The sequence below is a fragment of the Canis lupus genome, chromosome 33 (genome assembly GCF_011100685.1).
Source record: "Canis lupus familiaris isolate Mischka breed German Shepherd chromosome 33, alternate assembly UU_Cfam_GSD_1.0, whole genome shotgun sequence".
Lineage (NCBI taxonomy): Eukaryota > Metazoa > Chordata > Mammalia > Carnivora > Canidae > Canis > Canis lupus.
In genome coordinates, this window is record NC_049254.1 from 8600691 (window position 1) to 8615902 (window position 15212).

Here is a 15212-nt window from a genome sequence, read left to right on the forward strand (position 1 = left end):
GGAAGGAAAAAGACCTTGCCAGACCTTTCAGTAGCTTTTGGATCAGCATGCTTTAAAGCATCACAGACAAAATTTTAGAAGCACTGCCTAGAAAATGTAGTTCTGGGACTTGTTCTGAGGCAGGTGACAAGTCTTGTTTTTACCCTAGAGCCTGCCCTTCTCTCATGTGGAATGCAGCGAGGTTTTATTTTGTGAACCTGTGGAAAGCACTCTGTAGGTTACATACCTGAGCTGCGTGGATTCGGGGGGACAATGGTGAAGTCACTAAAATGCCTCCAACTCTTCTACTTTCTCCCCATCGGAGAGGCTCCCTCTCACTAGTCCTATCACATATACAGCTCTTATCTTGGAGGTAACATGACCATTTTACTTCTGTTTATTGCTGGTGTCACCTCTAGATATTTTTTAGTATTGATGAGATGTTTTGTAGAAATCAACATATAGTGTCCTAGACAAGGAAAGCTTTAAGTGATTTAAAATAATAATTTTCCCTAAGTGTAAGCACTTTGTGGGATGTTTGGAAAGCACAGAAAAGAAAAGAAAATTATAATCCCATCAACCCAGAAGCAACCATCGCTAACAGGTTTTTTGTTTTTGTTTTTTTCCTTTTGGTCTTTTATTCTGTAGCACTGATGTTCTCAAGTGAAAAGACATGGTTGCCGCCCAGAAGGAACTTACAACTTTAAGGGCAACACCAATGAGAAAAATTAAAACAAAATAAGATAAAAAACCAGATAACACATGGAATGATGATAATGATGATAATGAGGATGATGATGATGATGGTAAGGAGGAGCAGCTACAATCATGCTATGAACATATCTACTCAATTTTTATTTTAAAATAAGAAAATCCTAAGAATTCACATAGAAAGTCAATTTAGGAAAATTAAAGTCTTTCTCCGAAGTTCCTGGTTGCACAAGTTACAGTTAATTAGTGGCTACCAAATAGTAAATGGATGAGCATAGTCAAAGCAGCTAATGAATAAATTGGGGGTTAATTATGAGCTGAGGAAGTCAGAAAACAAATCTGAGATGATTTGATACATATTCTGGTTTTGGTAGGCTCGTTGATTTCTCCAAAGTATCTGTGAGACCCATAGTGCCTGGACCCAGTCACTTCCTGCTTTGTCAGGCCCCCCCCCCCCCCCCACTGTGTGCCCTCAGGCAAGTTACTTAACCTCTTTACTGTTACTTTTGCATCTATAAAATAGGGAAAGAAGGTTGTTGTATTAAATGAGGAAACCCATCCGATGGATTTAACACAGTCCCTGGTGCATAATAGACACTCAAGAAATGTTAGGCATTATTAGAAGTAGTGTAAGGCCGTGGTTAAGGAAACAAGCCCTGGTCAGACTGCCTTGCCACTCTTGTGGCTTTTTTCTACTTGCTTGTAGGAACAGATCATCAACAACAACCTCTATTTAAATACACTTTTTGTCTCAAGAGTTTGAAAATAAACGTTTTTTGTCTTTGAATTGCTTTAAAATAATCATGAATTTATCAAAGTAGGCATTCATGAAGTGCTTCTGGGAAGTCCAGAGTTTTCTAAAGAAGACCTTTTCATCATAAAAGGCTCTTAGAGAGTAGCAGTTATTTACTATTAATGAAGCCATATACATTTTCACCACTAAGATGGCAAAACCAAAAAAGCAGTTCTTTCCCTTAGAAAATGTAATGTTGGGTAAGTTTGGAGTCCATTACAACTTTTGCAGCCCTCAGAGCTCTCCCTATGGTAGGAAGTTGGAGAAAAGAAGCAGAGAGAAACTGAATTGATGTTACACTCTGTGACATTTATGGAAAAGTCACGAACTTTTTACCCAGTATTTACCTAGTCAACATACTTGGGTTTCCTGGGCATTGTTCTTTCTTCAGAAGACCTTGCTATGAATGTGGGAGGAGCCTAGTGGTTCAAAATTACTGTTGGTTCCTCTTGAATTATTGTGGGATAGGATCTTACTACCCAGAGTATAGTCTGGGAACCAGTAGCATCAATATTATCTGGAAGCATAATAGAAATGAATAGTTTTTGGTTCCACTTCAGATCTAGTTAATCCCAACTGCATTTTAATATGATTTCTGGGTGATTTGTATGAACATCATGTTTTGAGGGGCTTGCAAGTCCCAATGGGTTAAATATCCAACTCTAGATTTCAGCTCAGGTCATGACCTCAGGGTTGTGAGATTAAGGCCTGCATTGGGCTTCGTGATGAGTATGGAGCCTGCTTAAGATAATCCCACTCTCCTCTCTCCCTCTGCTCCTTTCCCCACTTCCTCTCTCTAAAAAAAAATATTGAGTAACACTACTATAGGCACAACTGGACAAAGTATTTTTTCTCTTATAAGATAGTTGTTGAAGCGTTGATTAGTCTCTATTCCCAGAATATCCTCTCCTACCAAACAATCAGTAGCTTCCCAGGCTCTCTCTTCACAAAAGCACTGTCAGGACAAGTCTGATTAGAGATCCTCCAAACAGCCAGCAGGAAAAAGTTTTGCTCGTTTCCCCAGCCAGGAGATGAAAGACACAAAATGAATCTGGGACATACCAACACGCCAATAAAACTCCATAAATCTGAAGTCTGCATTGTTCAGCATTTTATTACTGTATCAAAGCACTTTTCCTGGCCTCACTGTTGAATGACCAGAAAATGGTGTTCAACTAATTGAAAAACCCGGCAATAAAATTCATCAATAACATCTTCATTAGTAGGGGGCTATTGACCTAGAGAACTGAGGCTGACCTAAAGACCTAACAGGAAAGAAACACTCCAAAACAACATATCCGGAAACAGCTTTTTAGATGGGAGTAAACTTGCTTTTGTCACCCTCATAACCTTCATTTTCTGGAATAGGGATGTATCTACAGAGCAGGATTGTGGCAATTTCCTGGTGAGCATGACTAGTAATAATAGCCTACATTTGACAACATTTTATGATTCACAAAGTACTATAACAGTGCTTCTCAAACTTTAATGTGTGTATAAATTACCTGGGGATCTTGCTAAGACGAGGATACTAATGGAGTAGGTCTGCAATGGGGCATGACTTGCTGTTTTAACAAATTCACAGGTGGTGCTCCTATTGCAGGTCCACAAACCTTATTTCGTGGAGAAGGCTCTTACCATGACTTCTCTTGCGATTCACAGAAATTCTGTGAGGTAGATATAGCTGGCATTTTTTTTCTCTTTCCCCATGAGAATATTGGCTTTAAGATGGTAAAAATTTGCTCATCACTATATCCCAAGTACCTATAATAGTAGGCGCTCAATAAATTTTTGTTGGATGAATGAATGATTGCATTTTAATTTTACAGAGGAATTTGAATAATGCTTAAACCAAAGTCACAGTCTAATAAGGGGGAAAGCTGGCATTTGAACCCAAGAAACCACTTATGTCAAAATTTGGTACCAAATGAATCTACTTTGATGGTTTGACTTTCTTTCCCTTTTTCCTTCTCCCCCTTCTTCTCCTTCTTTGGTAAATTTTTTTGAAGGAACTTTTAAAAATTAAAGTATAACAGAAGAATGGCCCAAATGTAAGCATATAACTGACTATTCTTTACGGTGGGAACATACTCATGGAACTAGCTCTGTAGATACCTATCTCATACCCACTCCTAGTCATTACTCTCTTCTTCAGGGTCAGTTTTGACCTTGATAGAAGTAGAATTTTATAATATATCTTCTCTAGTGTATGCCTTTTCTTACTCTGTATTAATTTTGTGTTCCTGAATATAGTAGTAACTTGCTCATTTTCACTTTATAGTATTTCATTGTGTTTATTGTGTGTATTCCATGAACATACCACAATTTATCATACATTTCACTGCTGATTAGCATGAGAGTTGATTCCAGTTTTTGGCCACTATGAAATAGTGCCACTATGGACTTCTTGTATATTGTTTTTGGTAAACATATGTACATATTTCTTTGGGATATGTATTAGAAATAGAGTACTTCTGATTTTTGATATATTCAGTTATTGTAGATACTGCTAGCCAAACATTCTTTCAAAACAGTTGTATTAATTAATTCCTTCATCTTTTAAAACATTTTTAATGTTGATTAATTTTCCTAGGTAATCATTAAAATTCTATTTTACCTTTACTGCATGAAGAGCTATGATGAATTTTATTGCTGTGACTTTTGGATCAGGATGGTGGATTGAGCACACACATTTATTTTCCTTCCTTCAGAACCTCATAAAATGACAATAAGTAGATTTTTTTTTTGAGAAAGGTATAAACCTAAAAGGATAAAGAAAATGAGAGAGGAAATAATAACACAATTTGGGATATTTAAGAAAGCTGAATCCTACACCAGCAGATAGTTGGTAACCTGATTTATAGAATATAATCCCTAAAAGCTTGAGGAATTGGCACACAAGTGCTTCTGGAAGAGGGGAGGTAGTGTTAAAAGAGGACATTACTGATTTAGTCTATTTAAAAAGCAGTTAGATCCTCTCCTCCAACCCACAGATTCAGAATTGTTTTCTATTCCAATCTACATGGAGGAAGTCTGAGGAAAATGATCCCTGGAGAGTATAAAACAGAGGGTCCCTGCACTAGGATTCGTCAGACACAGTTGAGGGTAGGAGTATGATGGTGAAAACTTAGGGATTAAGCAAATTATATCCTGAATACTGGGACTCCCCCCCCTCCCTGGCCTCTTTTACACTCAGCTTCCAAATGTTGATAGGAAGGCAACTATATTCTAGGTAGGAGACTGGAAGGTCCTTCTCTAGGAGCTCTACTAGACCAAAAAGAAGTAATAGTACTGATATTTGGGGACGAGGATCTCCAAGGAAATTGTCCAGCTAGATCAATAAGTACAGTGAACCCACGGTAGTCAAATACCAACCATGAGCTCAGAACTTCCTACCAGCTCTTTTAGGACCCAACTCATATATGAGTAGGCAAGCAAGGTCACCATATAGCTAGATTAAGATTTCAGCATAAAACATAGAGACCAAAACAAACACACAGGAAAAAAGCAACCTGGAAGAAAAGACTTTTCAGGGGAAAGAGTATTCAAAAAAGTCGTTATTAATGTTCTCAGAGAGAGATAAGTTGGTATTTCACTCATGAAATAAGAACAGGTTGCTTTAAAAAAGAACAATTAGGGACACTTAGAAATTAAAAATATGATTACAGACCTAACAAGCTCAACAGGGACACCAGGGTGGCTCAGTCAGTTAAGCGTCTGACTCTTGATTTCAGCTCAGGTTGTAATCTCAGGGTCGTGAGATGGAACCCTGAATCAGGCTCTGCGCTGGGTGTAGAGCCTTCTTAAGATTCTCTCTATCCCTTTCCCCACCCCATCCTCACTCATGTGTGTGGGCACACTTGTACGCTCTCTCTCTCTCAAAGCAACCCCCACCCCAAAACCTCAACAGAACAGCGTGAAGATAAAACTGAAGAAATCTACAAGTTGAGCTAAACAGAAAAGAGTTGGAAAAGAGAAGAGAAAATATAACAAAATTGGAGGACCAGATCATGGGGTCTAATCCTTTATAAATAGGAGTTCCAAAAAGAGAGAAAGAGGGAAAATAGAAAGGAGGAATTCAGTACTCAAATTGTTAATAGAAAGGATGCTTCAGAACGAATGAAGGGAGGTCCTAATAGCCAGGCATTGGTGGTAGACAACAGCTAGGCACTAATGTCCAGAAGTAAGTAAATCAGAAGGGGATTTTATCAAGAAGATGAAATTATAGGCTGACACTGTGTTCACAATAAGTTGATGGGAATTTCAGACATCTGGAGGACAGTTCGGGATTGAATTGTGATGAGTAAATAGAAAACTGAGTATATGAGTAAATAGGGAAAAAAGCAGCAGTTATTAACTGTTCTCCTATCTCCTCCCCCTGCTCTGGGTCACCCCCCACTCCAAAAAGAAGAAAAACTTGTCCAGGAAAGGAATCAAGTAGACCGCATGTCTCAGAGGTGAGTGGCCTGTGCATAGTCACCATAGTGCGAACAATGACTGTTGATCTAACCCAAATTTAAATTACAACTCTATTGAATGAATGCAGGGGTGGAGGTGGTTATGGGAAAAGTGTGTGTTTGGATGAGTGTTAAAAAAAGCTAAGCCTAATATTCCCTGGTAGAAAATCAATAGACAAGGACAATAACTGAAGAGCCAACAAAATTACAAAATATGTGTCTTATTTAGTGATAAATTCCAAAAGAAACCTCTGAAGGAGATGAAAGAGGCTGCCTCTGGGGGGGAGGGGGTAGCTATTTTTTAAGTTAGGTCTTGTAAAATAACTACATGTATCTTCAAACTATGTGAAAGTATATAACTGATCAAAATAAAAAATTAGAATGAATTTTATTATAATTATACCAACCAACCGATGGCTCCTTAACTTTCTTAAGGTTTATTTATCTATGAAAACGAGCATTTCAATCCATAATTAAAATACATCCTATTTTTGCCAGTTGTTCTGTTCTCTGTTCTTGGGGAATCCTTTGTAGGCATCCCAAGGATCTTATTTGTAAGTGATTTCCACTGTTTCTCCACGCTCGGGTTCTGGGCAATAGCAAAGAGGACCAAAGAGAGGGAACAGGAAAAGAAGGAGGACTTTCAGAAGTTCCTACAATTGGATGATCTGCTAATGAATAGGGTGAATCCTTGGCCCTGGATAATTCAGAATGAACACACTTCCGCTCCACTCAGAGCTAGAGCAGCAAGTTGACTCTGGGTGGCTTACGCAGCACAGTGCCCAGTGTGGAGAAGGACTCTTGTAACAGAATGAGAGAATCATGGCCCTGTCATTGATGCAGATGTTCAGGTGTGAGTCATTGACAAATGATCATTCTTCCTGTGACATGAGCCTGGTCCAGGTGAGGCTGGTCCTTCAAAGAAGGAAAACCCAACATGGTGCAATAGGTATTGCAGGTAAGATGGCAGGTGTCACTGGGGACATAAAGTTGCCTTTGGCTTGAGTTCCCTTGGACTGCAGTCCCACCTCTTGCTTATAACCCCTCTAATGCTAGTGAGCAGTGCCTCAAGGACTTCAGGGGGCCTCCAAATAACCTGGAGATCCCCGAATCCCTCCTCTAAAGATTCTGATTTAGTAGGTGTGGCAAAGGGCTCAGAATTTTCCTTTTTAACCAGTTCCTAGGTGATGCTGCTGCTGCTGAGTGTGAGGCCCACACTTTGTGAAGCACCAAGTGGTGAATTTTTAAAAAAGATTTTATTTATTTATTTGAGAGAGGGAGAAACAGACCAACATGGGGAGAGGCAGAGGGAGAGGGAGAAACAGACTTCCGGTTGAGCAGGGAGCCCGCCTGAGCCACCCAGGCGCCCCCCAAGTGGTGAATTTTGAGAGGTTCAGATGAACAGCAGAAGACTTGAGTTTGAAAGAATGAGTGTGTCAGCAGCTCACAGGGACTGTTTTTGCTTTAAAAATTAAATATATCCTATGAACAGAGTAGTGTACAGGATGTATTTCAACAAATATATATCTGCCCAGTTTAAGGGATAATGTTTTAAAAAGCCCAATATACCCACCAACCAGATCAGGACTTGGAACATTCCAGGACATTAGAGTACCCTTGGGGTGATGTGGTTAGCTAATATTTTGTTTATTTTTTTAGTAGCTAAAAAATAATTCGTGATTGAGGTCGGCTAGTAATTTTCCTCTTTTGAATTGCTTTTGTCAGTTTTTGGAATCAACGTTGTGCAGAGCTCACAATCAGAGTTGAGGAGTAGTTTTTTTCTCTTTTCTGTACTCTGGAATAGTTTAAGTGCAATTCTATTATACTTAAAAATCAATTTATATGCATTCAATAGCCAAATATCCTCACACCATATGAAGCGAGATATGTCATGGAGGCCAACACAAGTGACCTGACTGCTGATTCCGTATCTTTCATAATTACAAAACTTTTAAAGTTCCTTTTTGAATCTGGTTTTGTAAGGGATGTATTTCTAATATTTTTCTATTTCCCCCAAAGTTTTCAAATCTGTTTTTGCTTTTTACATTTCTTTGTTGTTTTCTTTTTCAAGATTTATTTATTTGTTTTAGAGAGAGGAGAGAGCCTGAGCTCAGGAGCCTGACCACAGGGATCCATTTCACCACCCTGAGATCATGACCTGAATAGAAGCCAAGAGTTAATGCTGCCCCTTCAATTTTCTTTTAGAAATTGAGCTATAAGGGACATACAGCTTTGTGTAAGTTTAAGGCATAAAATATATTGATTTGATACGTTTATGTATTGCAATATGATTACCTCTGTAGCTTTAGCTAACACCTCCATCATGTCACATAAATGACCACTTCTCTTTTGAGTTTTTGAGTTGAGTTGAGTTGAGAATATTTAAGATCTAGTCTTGTAGCAGTTTTGAAGTGTATAATAATTGTTATTATCATACAATCATTATGCTGTGAATTAAATCTCCAGAGATGAGGTACCCAAGTGGTGTAGATTTCAGCTGGGGTCATGGTCTTCAGATCATGGGATTGAGCCCCTGTTGTGCTCCCCACTTAGCAGAGAGTCTGCTTCTCTCTCTCCCTCTGTCCCTCCCCCTGCTCATGCTTTCTCTAAAATAGATAAATCTTTAAAAAAAAAACTCCAGAAATTATTCAGTTTCCAGTGGTGAGTTTTTACCCTTTAATAACATTACTACCCCCACCTCCCACCGCCACTGCCCCCCACCCCTGCCCCATGGCAGCCCTGATAACCACCATTCTACTCTTTCTATGCTTTTGTCTTCTTAGATTCCACATATAAGTGATATCATACAGTATTTCCTTCATTCCCTGTCTGGTTATCTCACTAAATACAATGCCCTCAAGTTCCATTCATGTTGTTGCAAATAGTAGGATTTCTTTCTTTCTTTCTTTTTTTTTAATGGCTGAATAATATTCGTCTGTGTGTATCTTACAACTTCTTTATTCATCCACTGACAGACACTTAGGTTGTTTCCGTATCCTGGCCATTGTGACCAATGCTGTGACAAACATGGGAGTGCTGAGATCCCTTTGATATCCTGTTTTCGTTTCCTTGGGATCAATGTCCAGAAGTAGGATTGCTGGATTATATGGTAGTTGTATTTTTAGTTTTTTTGAGGAACTACCATGCTGTTTCAATTTCCATTCCTTCCAATAGCACATGAGGGCTCCCTTTTCTCTACATCTTAGCCAACACTTGTTATTTCTTATCTTCTTGATGATAGATGTTCTAACCGGTTGTTGGAGGAGGTCATAGAGAGGACATGACTTCTGGGTGACCATGGAGCTGGGTTCGGGCAATTGGAGGTTCCTCACCCCTGCCCTGTTCTTGGAATGTATTTCTGCCCTCTGTCCCCACAGCCAGAGCTGTTTTCAAGGATGCAGCCTTGGGAGAGCAACGTGTTGCCAAGACCATCCACTCCATGTTAGTGACTAAACCCAGTTAAGATCTCTAGGCACACGTTTAAGATTCTGGTGGGCGGTGTAGCCCTCTACTTGTCTTATGGCCACTGGAAACAAGGCTCTACATAAATTGTCTTGTTTATTAAACCTGCCACCTGCCAACTGGCAGTGGCCTGCTCTTCTTTCTTCGGCCTCCCCTTACCTTCTGTGTGCCAGGGCCAGTTTCTGCACATCATCTCCAACACTTGTTATTTCGTGTCTTTTTGATAATAGTCATCCTCACAGGTAGGATGTAGTATCTCGTTATATTTTGATGTGCATTTCCTTGATGATGAGTGATGTTGAGCACCTTTTCATGTACCTATTGGCCATTTGGATGTCTTCTTGGAAAAATGTCTATTCAGTTCCTCTGGCCATTTCCTTTTTAAATTTCTGGTATTACTTGTGCTTTTATTTTCTTAAACCAACTAGAGGTGGGTAAATTGTGTTAATTTTTAATTCAACAATTTTCAGCTTTGTTAATTGTCTCTATTATTTGTTGATTAACCTGCCAACTTATTTTTATTTTTTTTCTAAATATGTTTTTTGGCTTCATTAACCTGTCCTTCCCTTGCCCCCCCCCCCCCTCACTTTTTTTTTTAGCTTCTCGAGGTTGATGTTTAGCACTTTAATTTTCAGGCTTTCTTCTTTTCTAATATAGGCTTTTAGGGCTACCAATTTCCCTCTAAGTTCTGCTATAGCTGGATTTACCCAATTTTGTTTGTGGTACTCTTATTATTCAGTTTTGTATTTTTCCTGGTTTGCAATTTAATTTCTTCTTTGACCTATGAACTACTTAGTTTTTTGATTTGCAAACATACGGGATTTTCTAGTTATTTTTCTGTTAGTGGTGTCAAGTTTAACAACATTGTGGTGTTGTTAAGAAACAATGTTTTGAATGAAAACAATATTCTGGGGTTTTTTGAAACTTGCTGTAAGGATGAGGGTGATGTGCTTGAAAAGTGCGTTTGAAAAGAAAGTTCTGCAGTTCAGACTGCATTGTTCTTTCTCTTTCAAATACATATTTATCTTAATCTTAATTATGTTTGTTAGTTATATGTAATTAAATATCTTGTGTTTTTGCTGATTTTTTAATATTCTTTTTTTAAAAAAGATTTTATTTATTTATTCATGAAAGACACAGAAAGAGAGAGGCAGAGATATAGGCTGAGGGAGAAGCAGGATCTCTGCAAGGAGCCTGATGTGGGACTTGATGCGGGATCCCTGGATCACAACCTGAGCAGAAGGCAGACGCTCAACTGCTGAGCCATTGAGGCGTCCCTGATTTTTTTTTAATATTCTTAATCTATCAAATACAGAGAGATTTGTTAAACTATCCCAATATGATATTGCATTTATCTATTTCTTCTGCTAGCTTTTGCTTTAAATATTTTGAAGTGTCAAAATTTGCACAAAAATTTAAAATTATTTCTTTCATATAAAATGTACCTTTTGTTATTATGAAGTGACACCTTTTAAAAAAAGATTTTCTTGTTTTTATTAGAGAGAGAGAGAGGGAGAGAGGGAGAGAGGGAGAGAGAGCATGCAAGTGGGAGGAGGGGCAGACGGGGAGAGAGAGGGAGAGAGAACCTGAAGCAAACTCCAGGCTGAGCTGAGCGCAGCTGAGCCCCAGCTGAACTTGCCCTTCACGCATCCCAGGCCAAGTACTAGGTATGTGATTAGAATCCATACTGGGGCAGCCTGGGTGGCTCAGCGGTTTAGCACCACCTTCAGCCCAGGGCCTGATCCTGGAGTCCCGGGATCGAGTCCCACGTCAGGCTCCCTGCATGGAGCCTGCTTCTCCTTCTGCCTATGTCTCTGCCTCCACCCCTCCCCACCCCCGGGTCTCTCATGAATAAATAAATAAAATCTTAAAAAAAAAAAAAAAAAAAGAATCCATCCTGAAAGTGCACCCTCTTGTCCCTGCTATTTCAACTCCTCCTCCTGAGTCACCTCATAGCCTTTGGAGTCATGATAGCTGAGGGCCTGGACAACAGTGAGCACAGACAAGTCATCTCTATGTTTTCTGTTAAAATTCCCGGCCACCAGACGGAGGAATGTAATAGCATGTTTGTTGTTTTATGCCCCTCACTGTATTTTGGGGTGGTTTGCAATGCAGACAGATGACTGAACCAATAATGCCTACACCCAGGCAGTTGGGAGCTCGCTTTCCCCAGTCTATCACCATTTCTCTCTCTATTCAGAGCCATTAATCTGCAAAGGTCAGGAAATCAGGATTATTTGGCTGGATCTAGAAATGTGTACACAGTAACCGCTGCTTTCGCTTTGACTTGAGCTTGGCTCGGGACCTTTGTAAACTAGCTGTCAGGCTGAGCAGAATCATTCATTTTAAAGCATGAAATGTGTCCAGGCTTTTCACTTGGAAGATGATTGCTCCCCATGGATGGGCTCATCCATCACAACTAGCTTTCCTCTTTGTGTGGCTAAACATATCAGATGATAATCTGGGGAAATTTGGTGTCTTTAGTTTAATCCTGCTCTATTCATTTGCTTCTGAAAAGCAAACAAAATAGCACTTCCAGGTTTATTCCTCTTGACATGGACTGTTAATTTTAAAATGTTTCTCTGAGGCAGTCTGCATTTTCTTTTGAGGAGATCCTAGGAGAAAGGCGGCCTTACAGGCTGGCTAAATGTCACACTTGCCAGGTTTCAGACTGTGCCAAAACTTTAGCCTTTTCTTTTTCCATTGAAGTACTGGAAAGCATTGTAGTACTTTATTGAGGGTGATGAATGATATCTATTTAATAAGAACTTTAGCACTTCTATTTTATCCTCATTGCTTTATAAAACAGGGCTTTATTTTCCAAACCTTTCCAAATGTGTTTCCTCTTCTTTATTATCATAAGACCAGGTGCTCAAATCCTTGACTAAACTTATTGGCAACATTTATTCTACTAATTTTTTAAAATTTAATTTAATTTTTTTTTTTTTTTAGTAAAAGGTGAAAGATGTATCGACCTGAAGAGAAACCAGAGTATTATTCTTTTTTCTAGGCAAATAAAGCAGAGTACTCTGCTGTCACTCTCTAACCTTGGATCACTTACAGAGTTCTGAACTGTTGTAAACATCCATAGGGAAAGTCCTGGAGAAAATTAACCAAGAGTTGGCAAGGAAAGGAACTGGGCTTTGTCTGGTTAATTCTATCTGCCATGTCTCTTGGGTTTCCTTTAGCTTCATTTCTTTTTCTTTCTTTCTTTCTTTCTTTCTTTCTTTCTTTCTTTCTTTCTTTCTTTCTTTCTTTCTTTCTTTCTTTCTTTCTTCTTTCCTCTTTTTCTTTCTTCTTTTCTTTCTTCTTTTGCCTAAGAACATGATATAAGACTTCTATTTTTGTTTCCAATTTTTTGCCTTTTTTTGTATATATTTTTTTATTGGGATTCAATTTGCCAACATATAGCATAACACCCAGTGCTCATCCCATCAAGTGCCCCCCCCTCAGTGCCCGTCACCCAGTCACCCCAACCCCCCTCCCACCTCCCTTTTCCACCACCCCTTGTTCATTTCCCAGAGTTAGATCATTACAAAAGGTGGCTGCTGCCTTTTGCCCTCAGACTCGGCTCCCCACCAGCCCCCTTCCATGTGGCAGTCATGTCCATCTGTGGGGCCACAGGCTTTGTCTTCCTTGTCGTTGTGTCTCCGTTGCCTAGCATAGTGCCTGGTGCATAGCTGATGTACAAATATATAATGAGAATATGAAGGGAAGGATTTATTTCCTATGAATGGTAAAAACAAGCAGATTTAAGAAAAATAAGAGAGATTGCTTACAGTTTTTCTGAAGACTTTTCAAGCTCAAGAAGGTGAATTTTCAAAGGTAATTTTTTCCTCCAGGTATTTGAGAACGGTTATATACATATTAAGTGCTTTAGAGGTAAATTTACTGTCCATAGGAAATGCATATTATTAGAAACATTTATTTTTTTTTCAAGAAACTAATATTGAGTTTTTAGATTTCAAGCCATTATGTGTGTGTGTGTGTGTGTGTGTGTGTGTGTGTTTTAAGATAAAGCTGCCAAATCTTTGCATGTAAATGGAAGTAAAGAGGTGGAATCCTAAAATTAGTAGAAGACCAACAGTCAGTGAATCCAAGTGGCTTCCAGGGCCTGAAGGAACCTATGCACCAGGGAGCCTTACTGTCAGGGCCAGGATCAAAAACGATTTCATGATAGTGCATCAGACCTAGAGAGGTGAGGGAGGGAAGCAGTGCATGAAAATTGCATAGTTTGGTAATAAACCACTTAACTGGAAATATCTTCTCAATTATTCTCTCACAGAAAAGTCAAATACGGATCTTCCTGGACTTAGGGTTATATCCTGATAAACCCATAGTAAGTTTAAGATACCATAATTGAAAAATCCATTTAATATGCCCAACCTGTTGAACATCCTATCTTAGCCTCGTTTATCTCAAACATGCTCAGAACTGTAGCCTATAGTTGGACAAAATCTTCTAACACAAAGCCTGTTTCATGATGAAGTGTTGAATATCTCATGTGATTTATTGAAGACTATACTGAAGGTGAGAAACAGAATGGTTATAGGGGTACAGAATGGTTGCAAGTGTATTGGTTGTTCACTTTCATGATCACGTGGCTGATTGGGAGCTGAGGCTGGCTGCCTCTGGCTGGCATCGTAAGAGAGTATCTCATTGAATATTGCCAGCCCAGGGAAAAGATCTACAATCACAATTCAGAGTACAATTTCCACTGAATGCATGTTGCTTTTGTACCATTGTGAAGCTGAAAATTTTAAGTTGAACCATCTTAAGTCAGGAACCATCTGTATTGGCAAACACTGATTTGAGACCCTAAGCAGTGATAGGAGATTGGAGAAGCCTCCTCTATACTCCATGTGCACCTTCCCCCACCACTCTCACAAAATAGCTGGAGAAATCCTTTTAAAAACAAGTCAGTCAGATCATATGACCTCCCCACTTAAAATGATCCATGGCTCAGGGCTTTGCATAACATTCATGAATAAGAGCTAAAAGTCCTCTGGATTCTGGCCAACTCACAAACTCATCTCATACCACTCTTTCCCATGAACTTTCAGGTTTATTCATGGTGGAAATTTCCTTGTTGTTTCTGGAAAACTCCAATCCCATACTCTTTTTAAGGTCTTTATACTCATTGTTTCCTCTATCTTTAACTACATATCCATACATACCCTCTTATATATCCATGGCTTGTCTCCTTGCTTACTTAGATCTTTGCTCAAATATATTTTTTTTCAGGGACCTTGTGTGACTATTCTATTCCCTTTTTTCTAGCATTCATGCCTGCTTGGCAATCTGTTATGGGAACATCTATCTACTGTCTACCCCGCTGGAAAATGAGTTACGTGACATTAGAGATTTTGCCTGTTGTGAACACGGATGGATGTATTCCTAGTGTCTGGAATGGTGTCTGATATATATTTGGTGTATAATAAGTATTTGTGAGATGGATGAATGAATGAACAAATGAGAGCAATACAAAATAATAGTTACGGTCAAAGAAAGTTGGGCAAATGAGTTTATAGGTGTTTCTTGAGAATATATTCCCCAATACAGATTTTCATGATATGAGTGATTGATTTATCTGAATTGGACTTGGCAGGAATAAAAAGATGGAGGGAAGGAAAGAATGGGGAGCAGAGATGGTATAGAGGTGGGGAGACAAAAAATGGAGTAAAGATCAAGATGAAAAGTAGTATAGTTATTTGTCAACTGTCCTGAGACAGAAGATTCAGTTAAGCCTGAAACAGTCAGTGTCTTTGGTGGAAATCCATGGAAAGATTGCATGATTAATTTTATTTTTT

General features: G+C 39.0%; 1 long non-coding RNA gene across 5 annotated transcripts in view; it reads left to right on the forward strand.

Annotated features, from left to right (window-relative positions):
• The window catches only part of LOC111093799, a 52713-nt gene that overhangs the window by 11399 nt on the left and 26102 nt on the right, over positions 1–15212 (forward strand). For 2 of the 5 annotated variants that reach the window (XR_005383041.1, XR_005383045.1), the window contains 2 exons: positions 628–785; positions 5892–5940. This is a non-coding gene — a long non-coding RNA (uncharacterized LOC111093799). Of the gene's footprint in view, positions 1–148; positions 353–627; positions 786–5891; positions 5941–8030; positions 8171–15212 lie in introns of those variants that run through there. The other 3 variants (XR_005383042.1, XR_005383043.1, XR_005383044.1) reach the window with 3 other exon arrangements.